Source organism: Lynx rufus, unplaced genomic scaffold (genome assembly GCF_022079265.1).
Source record: "Lynx rufus isolate CCGP_SWC_20201006 ecotype Redwood Valley unplaced genomic scaffold, mLynRuf1.p SCAF_12, whole genome shotgun sequence".
NCBI lineage: Eukaryota > Metazoa > Chordata > Mammalia > Carnivora > Felidae > Lynx > Lynx rufus.
This window is the reverse complement of record NW_025814826.1, coordinates 3413658-3425942: the sequence shown is the minus strand read 5'-3', so window position 1 is coordinate 3425942 and position 12285 is coordinate 3413658.

Sequence of the window (12285 nt, the reverse complement as noted above, 5' to 3'; positions counted from 1 at the left end):
CCCAGACCCTCAATCTCCAACATGCCCCCATCTCCCCTCCTTTCCTAGGAGAAAAATTCCACTGACTGTGAACGCATGGGGATTGATATTTAAGAGATCCAAGTTTTTAAATTCAGTAGACCACATGGATGCAAGAAAGAAACTGAGGAAAAACTGGTACAACTAGTCGAATTTGCCCACATTGAGCACCTACCGTGTGCCAGACACGGGTGCTCTAGACACAGTCCTGGGAGGTAGGTGCATATTTGCTCCATGTTACCAAAGAGAGTACCTGGATATGAAAAGCATTTGCTCAGTGACATGACTAATGGTGGCAACGGTAGGATGCAAGTCTGCCTGGCTCCGAAACATTTGTAAATAATACGTTGGATTAAAATCTGGAACCTTTAGACGCTAAACGCTTAATAATGCCTCCTGAGTTTTCTTGTGCCCCAAATGTTTTGCATTTTGGCAATTTTCCTTCGTGCCAAATCTGAGTCTGCAAAGTTATGGAAATAAGGTGAGGAGGAAATAGCCTCGAATTTCATGTTGGAGCTCAGAAAATGTTCGTTTTGTATGGTCAGGGCAACCCAAATCAACACTATTAAATTAAATCATGACTTTTGCAAAATGGCTGATTCACGCAGATAGCACATGCTTTCAGAGAGAACATGTGAATTTTAGGAGAAGCAGCCTTTCTCTAACCGGGAAAGATTCTGCTGTACAAGTTTTGGTTCAGACATGCCGCTAGGCATTTTGAGACGCCAAAACCTGGGAGGTCAGAGTAGCCATTGCACACAACTCTTTTCCAGAAAGTATGATGTATTATGTTTGAAAAACTAATAGAAGCTCCAAGTCAGAGACTGAATGGCCAGTAAGTTTTTAAAAGACCTAGAATTAAGGTTCTTCGGGAGAAATTAATTTATGGCTTTATGACTTATTAACGTTCCTTTGGCTTTCTAATTCAAGCTACACAAGTGGCTGTTATACAAGTTCATCTCAGACCAAACGGAAAGGATGTGCTGTGATTGGACCCAAAGTGGGCATTGTTGGTCTTTGTCTTGACCGGGCCACCCCCGGCACCTTCTACAGTATGTGGTAAGCACACAGTGGGACTCCACAAAGATTTTAGCACAAGGTCGAAGGGAATGTTCTCAGTGCCAACAGCGCGTGAGATCAGGTCAAGAATCTAGGATTAGATACCGAGGCCACAAACTGTACGTTAGTCATTTTATTCACATTAAATAAGGAAAATTCTTCACAAACAAGAAAGACAGAACAAGCGGTTCATGGTAAAGACCATCAGACCATTATTTATAGGTTGTGAAATATCTGAACTCAGTCCCCTGAGAAAAATCCATCTCGATGTACGTCTTCAGCTCAGCTGAGAAAAACTCAACAATAATAAACATGGCATGTCCGCGCTTTTTACACACCAAAAGAAGAAGTGAGAACCCCGCTCTGGCCGCCTCAGCAGCGGACTCTGTGTGAAGGTTAAACAAACAAAAGCTTTAGAAAGCCTGAGAAGGACAAGTGCATGCCACCGATCTTGGGGCTGCCCTCCCATCCATGTGGACCTAGAACCATGTGGGAACTAAAAGGCAAGGACCCAGGGTCAGGTCTTTTTTTGATGCAGAGACTCAAACGGCTAGGTGGAGAAGGGCCAGACCACCACAGGCACTGCACTGTCACAGGGCAAGCGGTCTGGGCATCTTCTGCAAGAATGCCCCAGCTTGTTGCAGTCGGGTTGGTGGGTTTTCCTAGCCCCCCAGGCTTCTCTGAAGAGAAGGGAGGCTGGCGAAATTCTCTAGAAAATAAATGCAGATCTTCCAAAATGCTGCTCACAAAAATAATGCAGTATTTGAATATGATTCCTTCCCAGGGGAAGGGTTGGCGATTCTGTCAAGCGTGTTTGGTTGAGGTGTTGGGCGGGGGCCACCCGGCTGCATGTTCAGAGTGGACTCCTCCTCTGTCTCTTCCAAGAGCCCCTTGAGCCTGGGAAAGACCCTGCTTCCTGTTGGGGGCCCAGACCCCAGCAAAGTCTGTGGTAGGTAGTTAAAGAGAGTTCCGGAATACAAAACGGATGAGGGTGATTTGAATAGAAAGACCAAAACCTTAAGATGCCCAGAAAATGAGGGAGGGGGACCAAAGGGGAGCCTTGAGATATTGCGAAGGGAAAGAAACCCAAAGAACCAACATTGAAATGAAGCCCTTAAAAGACCATTCCCCAAAGCACCTTGGGGTAAGGGGTGACCTAGAATATATTTCCCCAGCAAAGTATTTGAGAGACACACAGAAAAATGAAACCGGCACAGAAGGTCAACAATGGGGCTGGAGATCAGGGAACCCTGGACATGCCTTGTGGACATCTGCCGCATTCAACCCCCCAACAGAATGGCCAACGTCTCCAGATGTGAGGAGAAGGTCAAGACTACGAGCATTTGTAAATATACATTTTATTGCATGCCTGTGTCAGCTCTAACAAAAAACAAAACAACTTTTACTCTTACAAATAGCCAAAAGACTTCTCTCTCTCTCTCTCTCTCTCTCTCTCTCTCTCCCTCCTCATCAAAGCCCTCTGCAAAGCTTGAGGACCAAATTAAACAATCATGTTACATACAGACTCTGGGCGTATTTTTCTCATGGTGGTTTGGATGAAGGTGTTGTGTTCAGGTCATTTATCAAGCATGGTGTCCTCCCCATCAGGGCACCAGAGGCCCACTGGCTGCTAACCTCCTAGGAACATTTTCTCCGCTCTGAGAAAGGGGAAGCATCTCCATAGAACAGGCAAGTCCGGGAAAACCAGGGTAACTCCGAGTCCAGGCACAGAGCAAGGACAGTCCCCCGCATGCCCCGCAATGGGCTGAGCCCGGATTGCAGCCAGCTCTGGTCACTGACACCTAGAGCCCCATCCCAGGAGGCTGGAACCCCACCTCCCCACTCCAGACCCCAGCCAGTTCTGGCCAGAGAACATTCTTTGCTGGAGATGTTTCACCACGCATACTTCTGAGACTTGTCCATCAGACAGTACTCGGTCGGTCCCCGTGGAGTCTCAGAATTCTGAAAAATCAAGACTTTGGCTCAGAAGCGCACACAAGCCCATAACGTGTCAGAGGCCCTAATAAGGCCTCTGTCCCTCCACTATGGCAGTTGTCCCCCAACAGCCCCCACTGCTGACTGCCGTTAATTGTCCCTCGCAAATCTCTGAAAACCTGCTGCCCCAGGGTGCAGCCCAGCCAGGGGGAGGGAGCAGAGAGGACAAGAGCCCATCAATAATTGTCAGCTCGGAAGATTGAACGACCAGGCAGGAGCTAATTAGGTGGAGCTGGGTAATTAAATTCACAGGCTTTGATCTTTTCTTCAAATATTTCCAAATGTTCCGTATCATTCAGCCTTAGACATCGCTGTACTTCCCACAATCAGGAGACGCCTCTCTGGTTGACCTCTCCATAGCCAAGGGACCCAGGACTGCGGACCAGCAAGGGCCCCCCCGAAGGAGGTGGGCAGAGCCTCGTGTCTCCGAATGGAGGCCGGGCCCCCACCTGCTCAGCCTGGCAAAGCCCCAGGGGCCCCACAGCCCGGGTGTCCCCAGACAGCAGGTTTCCCGTGTACGAGCAGAGACGCGGGCTGAACCACCCCGCCCTCAACGACAAGGCGATGCTTCCTTGCGCCAGGGCAGGGTGCTTGCTAAGCACAGGACCGGCCTCCTGAGCTGAAACACCAGGCCCCCGTGAGGAGGCCCCTGCAATGGCCCTGAACTCCACATCTGTCCCTGTCCCTCGCAAGAACCAGACCGGACAGGGAAGCCCAGAGGGTGGGTCCTCTGACCCCACGTGGCCTCCGTGGAAAGCCTCTTTCAACTGCTCTGATGCTGTACGAAAATGAACAACAGACACCTTTTGGGATGAGCACTGGGTGTTGTATGGAAACCAATTTGACAATAAAGTTCATATATTGAAAAAATAAAAATAAGTAAATAAGTAAATAAGTAAATAAATAAAAGAAAACGAACAACAGAAAGGGACACTGCGAGAGTGCGGGAAGCGGCCCACGGACCTGCTCCGCGGCTCTTCTCCCTTCTGGAAGTCAGATGGCCGCTAAGGAGGGGGACACATAAGGCAGCTGATCCGCAACGCTGTTGGGGACCCGCCACCGAGGTGCTGCCTGTCACACTGCTCACCAAGAGAAAGTGCACCACGGCACACTCAGACCAGGCCTTGTCGTCCGGGGGGTCCGGTTTCTGTAGGCTTGCTACCTCCCTCAGAAAGCCAGCTCCAAGGAGACTGGCTTAGGCTCGAGCGTGCCAAACGTAATGGTGTCTCTCTTTCCAGGGCCGAAAATCATCCAGTTTTGCTCCTGGCGTAAGTAGCCATTTAGTTCTTTGCCTCTGCTGCAGAGCGTCGTCTCTTAGATGATACTCAAGCGCAGGGAGGGGCGTGGAGAGAGCCGGGGTCCCGCTGGCCATGGCCTGCAGCACCCACGTCAGCTCTCAGCAGCACCGCCGATGAAGCGTCTCCCCTCTTTGTGCCGCCTGGAGGGGCCGAGTCGCCAGGAAATCGACTCGGATTTGCTGATCGGCATGGTCGTTCCAGCAGCTCCCGGAAACCGGAGCCACCAGCAAAGAGCGTAGGTCCACCGTGCAGCCCTGCCTCTTTTCCCCTCCCTCCGAATAAAAACAGCCACCTTCGGGGAAAGGGCCGTACGTGGGCACGCTGTCTGCACGAAAGGAGGGCCCACTCCCAGCGCTGCCCCTGCAGACTTCCCAAACCAAACAGGAGCCTAAATGTCTGAACTTTCCTATGACTTCATCTCTGTGCAAAGCACTCACGGCCATCAAAAGGCACGACCCTTCAGCACAAAACAATAGAAAGTGAGAAGGCTGTTTCATTACTTTTCCATCTTTGGCTCAGGCGTGGAAAGGCTATTCTGGGCTGACTCTTACAGGAAGTACCAAAAACCTCAGGAGGAATGGAGTTCCTGCGAGATTTCCAGCCCAACTCACCAGGCTATTTGAGACATCTCAGACGGTCTCTACTGAAGATCCGAACGTGTGGGTGCCTATCGGAACTGAACCCAAACCTTTGGAATTTACACCTCACTCCCGAAAACCTCTCTGCATGCTGTGACTTGCCGCTCCCCGGGGCGCTGTCTCCCAGGGGGAAGCATCACCTGATACACCTGTTCTGCCCAGGGTGGTTGGGAAGCCAACGGCAGCCACGCAGGGCTTCCTCCGACTTTGTAATTCTCTGATGCCTTCTATATGGTCTGTGCAACCACCGAGCTTTAACAGCAAGCCCACTGGAACGCTTCATAGTTGGATGATCATAGGAGGGCTTTATAATAAATCCACTTGGAGCAGCTCAGAACAGGTATCAGCTAGAAGGACAATTAGAGTGCGTGTTATGCCAGAAAATCCTGCCAGTTTTTACCTGTTGAAGCGATTGGGAAACAGACCTGTACTTGCTGAAAAATGTACTTGTACATGCACGCATGGTGTGGGAGGGTGAGCAGGTGTTTGTGAACCACAGTTATATTCTAAACAATGCTCCCTGTCTCATTAAAAAAAAAGGAAAGGAAGAAAAAACAAAAATCCTGATGCTCAAACTCCTACAACAAAGGGGGAAATGTCGTGTGGAGTTGGAACCCTGATCCGGGGATCAGTATTTCAGTGTGGAAGGAAGTGTTCACTCTCAAGCATGAATTTCCACAGCCGACGTGTTTTCATGTTCTCTTTATTTGAAAAGCAAACAGCCTTGGGTTTTTATTCTTGACTCTTCTTTGCTGCCAAACAGCAGGAAAGGAGATAGACCTGGGGAGAAAGAAAGAAAGAAAGAAAGAAAGAAAGAAAGAAAGAAAGAAAGAAAGAAAGAAAGAAAGAGAGACAAAGACCCAAGGAAACCAGCAGTCACTTTCTTGGCCCTGGGGCTAGATTTACCCTACAGCAGCATTTTCTCCCGAGCTGATATGAAAGGACCCCACTACAGGAACAAAGAGACAATAAAGGAATTCAGTGAGCAGTCCTGCTGCGAAATGAATTCCCATTGCAAGCCAAATCTAATTGCACAGAGATACTAAATTCGTGCCTCAGTGATAACAGCTAAGGAACGCTTTCATTGTGCCTGAAGTACGAGACTCCTCCCAAGAGCGTACAGCGCGCCGATAAGGCTCGTGTAGCTAGGGACTCGCTTCGTGTATTCGTCTCTACACTAATTTACAATCCGAATGGAACATAGATAAGACATGTTTTCACGACAAAGAGAAAATGGGTTGAGGTTCACGTGTATCGTCCATCTCCTCCGGCCGCCTCCCTTCCTGGGTTGGAAGCAATATAGTGTGAGTAAGATAGGGGGCCCTCTTGCCTTCTTGCCTGCCCTGTGTGAACAGCTGCTCCCAGGAGAAATCTGAAACGCAGGTGTCAGCCGACTCCCAGTCCTGAGCGTCAGGCACCAGCCAAAGCCCAGGTGACTCGCGCACTGCTGTGCACAGCTGTCTCGTCCACGGCCCTGGCCAGCAGAGCCGTGGCATTCAGGAAGTGGTCGCCTGTCTATTCTTGGTTTGTGGTCTGCGGTCCAGCCCGTTGTGGTCAATATTGTGGTTTCCGCCTGGATGTTTATCCCATGAAGGTGCCATCTTTAATGGTGCCAACTTATCGCCATCTTCTCCCCTTCCCCGGAAGCCTTTTGTGTAGCATGTCCTAACCATCAGACTACTTATAAACATAGGTCAGTGAACATTTTGTCCTCCTAGCACGGGTATTCAGAGGCCCGAAGCCCACATCTTCTTGCACTCAATGCAAAGAAAATAGTGAAAAATGTTGGAACTAAGCCAGCTGCAGAGGGATTTCATTGAACCCACCCAATAACATCCAGGGTTATAGGAGCAAGTGACAAGAAGACGGGAGACGCTGAGACAGAGCGAGCTCTGAAGCCTCCACAAAAATGAATGGACCCCACGTGCACGTGAACACAGATGGGCAGCAAATATCCAACCCAGTCAACCGACCTCCACCCGCTGCACTTTGCAATTTTATGCGCCGTTGGTTGCCAGTAAAGGTGTGTTTCTGAGGCTCCCATCTATCTGTCCAAACCTCTCAGTGGCTTTAATTTCAATGAAAAATGAAACGCATCTTGAAAAGGAATCCTGGGGAGGGCTCTGCACTTGAGAAATGCAAATCTGAACACGGAGACCCGGGTCTACCAGCAGACAGTTGCATTTTATCTTGTCGCTTCAGAGTCAAATTTACTTATAAAACCTTAAGTAGGGTCTTAAAATGATTACAGCACTGTTAAAAGTGGAGGGGGGGGGCTGCAGGGTGCTCATGATGCCAAGCGTCCAGACTCTCCCTGAACATCTATCTCCACCTAACTCCATTTTGGAAAAGCAATGCCCACTTTCCAACAGCCATCTCACCGAGGCAGCGGCTGCCAGGGCAGAACAACATCAGCTTTTTCTCCTCATTTTAATGTCCTCATTCTCTACATCTCCGTGTCACGGCCGCCAGTGTGCACAGTCATTCAAAAGCACTAGCATCGCTGGCCTGCTTTCAAGTGAGCGCTGTAAACAAACTCGTGCCCCGGGTGGAACATGCCATCAAAGTCAGCTTTCCTAGCTCATCAAAACCAGTATCCAGACGTGAGCGTTTCACAAGGGCTTTCTCAAGTTTTCCACTGTTTTGTTTCCAGAATGTATCCTGAATCTGGAGCCTTTTACATTTGTGTCTCTAACAGACCATTTGCAAACGGTCCTGATATTTCAGCGGGAGCCAAGTGACTTCCAAGTCTTCCAGCTTCGGGGTGGGCAGACCCGTCCACTGTAAGACTCGGCCAGTGGACAACGAGCTCATTGCTGGCGTTATTGCTGGCCTTCCTCTGCCCTAGGCAGTTTACAGGCGTTGTTACCTCCTTCACCCTTTAAGGCACCTTATGAGATAGATCACAGTATTGCCCCCGACGTCACAGATGAAGAAACCGAGCAGAGTGTTGAAGTCACTTGCACAGGTCATACAACAAGGAACCAGAAAAATCTGATGCTTCAGCCGAGTCAATCAGCCCAAAAGTCCAAGTGCTAATCCACAGCTGGGCTCCCTCGGGGGTTTGGGGGCAAACAAAACATCACCAGCTCCTGTCCTTGTGGATGTTAAAGGGGGCAAAAGAGGTTAAACAATATAATGCATATGTTGTATTAAATCATTACCGGGGGCATAGAACGGACAGATTGCTATGGAAGTATTAACAGCAGCACCTTGCAAATAATGTGCTTTCCTTATACGGAGACACAGCATCTAAGAGAGATAAGGGAATGAGTACTTCAGACTCATTTCCTTTCCTCTGGATCTTGATCTCTGACTACAGCAGATTACATTTTTAATAAGAAGCTGAAGGGATATATAAAATACCTAAAATCTTTCATTTTTCCTTCACTCTCAACAAAAACCTCAGAAAACTGGTAACACACAGTTCCAACCTTTTGAAAAATCCTGAGGGGGGACATATTCCCATTTCTTTTTTAAGACAACATACAATCGTCTGAGTTAGAAAATAATCATTTTGAGGCGCCTGGGTGGCTCAGTCGGTTACGTGTCTGACTCTTGATTTCGGCTCAGGTCACCATCTCAGAGTTGTGAGATCGAGCCCCATGTCAGACTCCACACTGAGCGTGGAACCTGCTTAAGATTCTCTCTCTCTCTCTCTCTCTCTCTCTCTGCCCCTCTCCCCTATTAGCAGGCGCTCTCTCCCTCTCTCTCTCTCTCTCAAAAAAACAAAAAGACACTGTCTCTTTAAAAATAAATAAATACATAAGCAAATTTTGCTCAGAATTTAGAAACTAAAATGAAAAGGAATAAATGCTACTCTTCTAAGTCCTGTGTACATTTTTCGTTAGAATTTGGTTTTGGGAGAAACATTAGGTTTCAGGTGAGCACTGAATGTTTTCCCTCCTGTGAAGCGGGTGTGGTTACAACAAGTGTCAGCAGTGACGCGGATCGTGAACCAAGGAGAGGAAATGTGGCCGATTGGCTCTTTTACAGTGATTTTTAAGATGACTTAGAGAGAAGGACATGGAAGCTGCTGCCGAGACCAAAATATTTTAATTGATCCATGACTTTCACTCATCGATACTAGTCTCCTGATAATACCAGCTGGCATGTGTGAGGCACGTATCATTTCTATTACCTGCCAAGTACTAGGCTTGACCTCTGATATAGTTACGCCTTTCCGGGCAGGTGTGGTCATAACCATTCCATAGACTGTAGAAATAAGTCATTGTAACCACTAGCTTCTACTGAGTGCTTGCCCCTTGCAAGGTGTCGTTCTACATGCTCTGAGCCTCGGTGGATATTTTTCACCGATTAGTAGGAGCTCAACATCTAAATCTTCACCCCACTCACGAGAACGCGTCCTGCTTTCGCTCAGCACACGCCCTGGTGCCTTTCACCCTGGCCTTCAGATGGGCCACCGAATCCGGAGGAAATGCTTGCCTCTCAGCCACACTTAGCCAGTCTCCCCACGGCCACGGAACCCAGGCCCCAAGCAGCACTTGACTGCCAACCAGCGCCCAGGGCGCCGAGGCCCAGCCTTCCTTGGTTCTCGCACATTCTCTAAACCTGCCTCTCCAGGCTTCTCCACGGTTGGCCTTCTCATAAGTCTGTTCCCTGCTTAAGCGAGCCACGGGTCGTGTATGTTGTTAGCAAGCCAGAATTCTAACTGAAACACATGCGTTTTCCCACGTAATCCTCATAGCAAGCAAGTGAGGTGGTCACTGCCACCATGTCCATTTTACAGGCAAAAAAACTAAGGCACAGAAAGGTTAGCTACCTTACTAGAGATCACACAGCTGGTGCTGGCGCTGGTGTTGAAACCGTGCTCACAGAGATTTAGTAACTGGCCCAAGCAACACTGGGAAGGGCCATTATCTGGCCCATTATCACGTCAAGCTCAACTGAGACCCCGGGGAGACACAAAGACCCAGAAGAGTCGATTCCAGAGAGGGGGGCAATCCAGAACGGAACACTTCAAGGCTTGTCCCCCAGAGTCCTAGGACCTTTCGAAGCCTCCGTAGCCCAACTCTGTTTCTGGACGTCGAGCTTGCTCTTTCCAAGGGGAGCCCTGACCTCCTCACCGTATCTCGATCCCAATGCACAGCGGGTCAGATGAGGTCTTGGGAACGGAGCATGACTTAACACTGACTTGCAGGAGGCAGGTCTCCTAGCCCCACGGGGGGGAGAAGAGGCCCCTACTGTCCCTGCACCTGCAGCCGGGCAAGGGGAGGGTTCTTCTTATTCTTATTTTTAACCCCCTCGTTGTTTCCATAAATCTCAGACCTATTAACCTCCCAAACTCCGCATAAAGGTGCAGTGTTTCCCCTTCACAAACAGCACACTGTGCCCTCTCTTCGCATCAAGGCAAGGGTCACCAACTGCCGGTCGAAAACAGCCTTTCCTTTGAGAAACTTTTGTGCTGCTTGCTTTCCCTGTCGTCCTGAGTCGTCTTTCCTTGTCCATTCACCAGTGCGGTGAAGGTGCTGCATTGATAACGGCCGCCGCCTCTCCAATGTCCGCCGCAGACGGAAGGCCAGGAGGGAGCCCGACTCCCTGGCCCCGGGGGATTCGGAGGCTGCGTCACCGAGGAGCCCGCAGGCAGGCAGGCGGACCTTGATGGCCACATTAACACTTTCAATGGCTCACTTCTTTAGATGAAAATGAAAGAGGGGTCACAGAGATGTTTTTCTTCCCCAGTCCTGAAATGGTTCATTCTGCTTTCCTGCAAGTTACTGGTTGCCAGAGAAAAGTTGCTGATTGTTTCAAATGATATTTAATACAAAGGAGGAGGTGGAAACAGATGGGGGTTGGGGGGCATTCTCATTTCGGGTTTCCATTTCAAGGGGAGCTGCTGAGCATGTTTGATTTGGACACTGAGCTAATCTAGCAATTTCATGAGGGGTTGCCTTCAGATTCTGGTATCTCTATGTGCTCTTGGGTGCAAAGCCTTTTAAATGCATCAAAGCAGATGAAAAGAAAATGAGTTTTCTTTTAACCCCTAAGGTAAAGTAAGCCATTCTATGTTGTTTTCTTATCCAGAATTCCTACATTATGTGTGATTTGTATAGTGGCTAATACACTATAAAAACATTCAATGTTAAAATAATTAGAATTTATATACAAATACATATATGCTGGCATCTGGGTGTCTCAGTGGATTGAGCGCCTGACTCTTGATTTCAGCTCAGGTTTGAGCTTGGGATCAAGCCCCACGGGGGGCTCTGTGTGGACGGTGGAGCCTAAGATTCTTCCTCTCCCTCTGCCTCTCTCCCCCACTCGCACTCTCACGCTCTCTCTCTCTTAAAAAAAGAAAAACAAAAAACCCAAATACATACACGTACACAAATCAGATTTTTTTCATTCTCTTTTATTTTTTGTCACATTATAGCTAATTTGTATTAGGTAATTTGCATTAGACAATTTAGAATTTGTCCTATCAGGTGAAACTCTCAAGGGTATTCAAGTGAAAAACAAAAATCCTGTCTTTTTAGCAGATTTTGACGTTGATCCCAAAAATATTTGGAGTCCTTTGGAAGTACCATGTCAAGGCATGATACTGGCTCTGAAGAACAGGTCAATTGCTGTCACAGACAACTCCAGGAAAAAGCCCGCTACCTCAGCCACGGAATGCAAAAAAATGGAAATGAACCCCAGGTATATCTCAAGGAGTAAGCACAGGCGAGTTCTCCGGCTGGATGACCCTGAAGTCACAAGACACCTGATGGAAATCCTTCGGGAAGCGAGTTTTGTGTGATAGTTGAGAGCAAGAACTCTTCCTCGATAGGGGCCTCTCCCGGGGAGAGACTAGGAACTCTCCATGATATGATTTGGAGACGTTCCCATCACTCTCACCCAGCCCAGAGGGCCCAGTGTCACCAGAGTGCTTAATCCCTTTAGCTTTAAGTTTATATTTTTAAAAATTTTTAATAGAAACACAACTGTCCTATAACTGGAAGACCGTGTATCTGGGAAGGAACGTGACGGGAGTGTCTTTGGAGAGCTCTGGCAGGTTGTGGGGTGGGGGCTATGAGCAGCCCCTGAGCCAGACCGGCCTGATGCTTTCCACTTCCTTCCTCCCTCCAAGCCCGAGACACCCAATTGAAAGACAGAAAGTTGAAGTATGCTGTGCAAATCTTTTTTCTTGCTGCCCTCTCCAACAACCTGTGCCGAGGTGACGAATCAGTAGCTGATTAGGTACAGCAGCATGAGTAAATACGGTTAGGATCATTTCTAAAGATCTGGCTATACTGAGGCACCGAGAGACGTGGTGA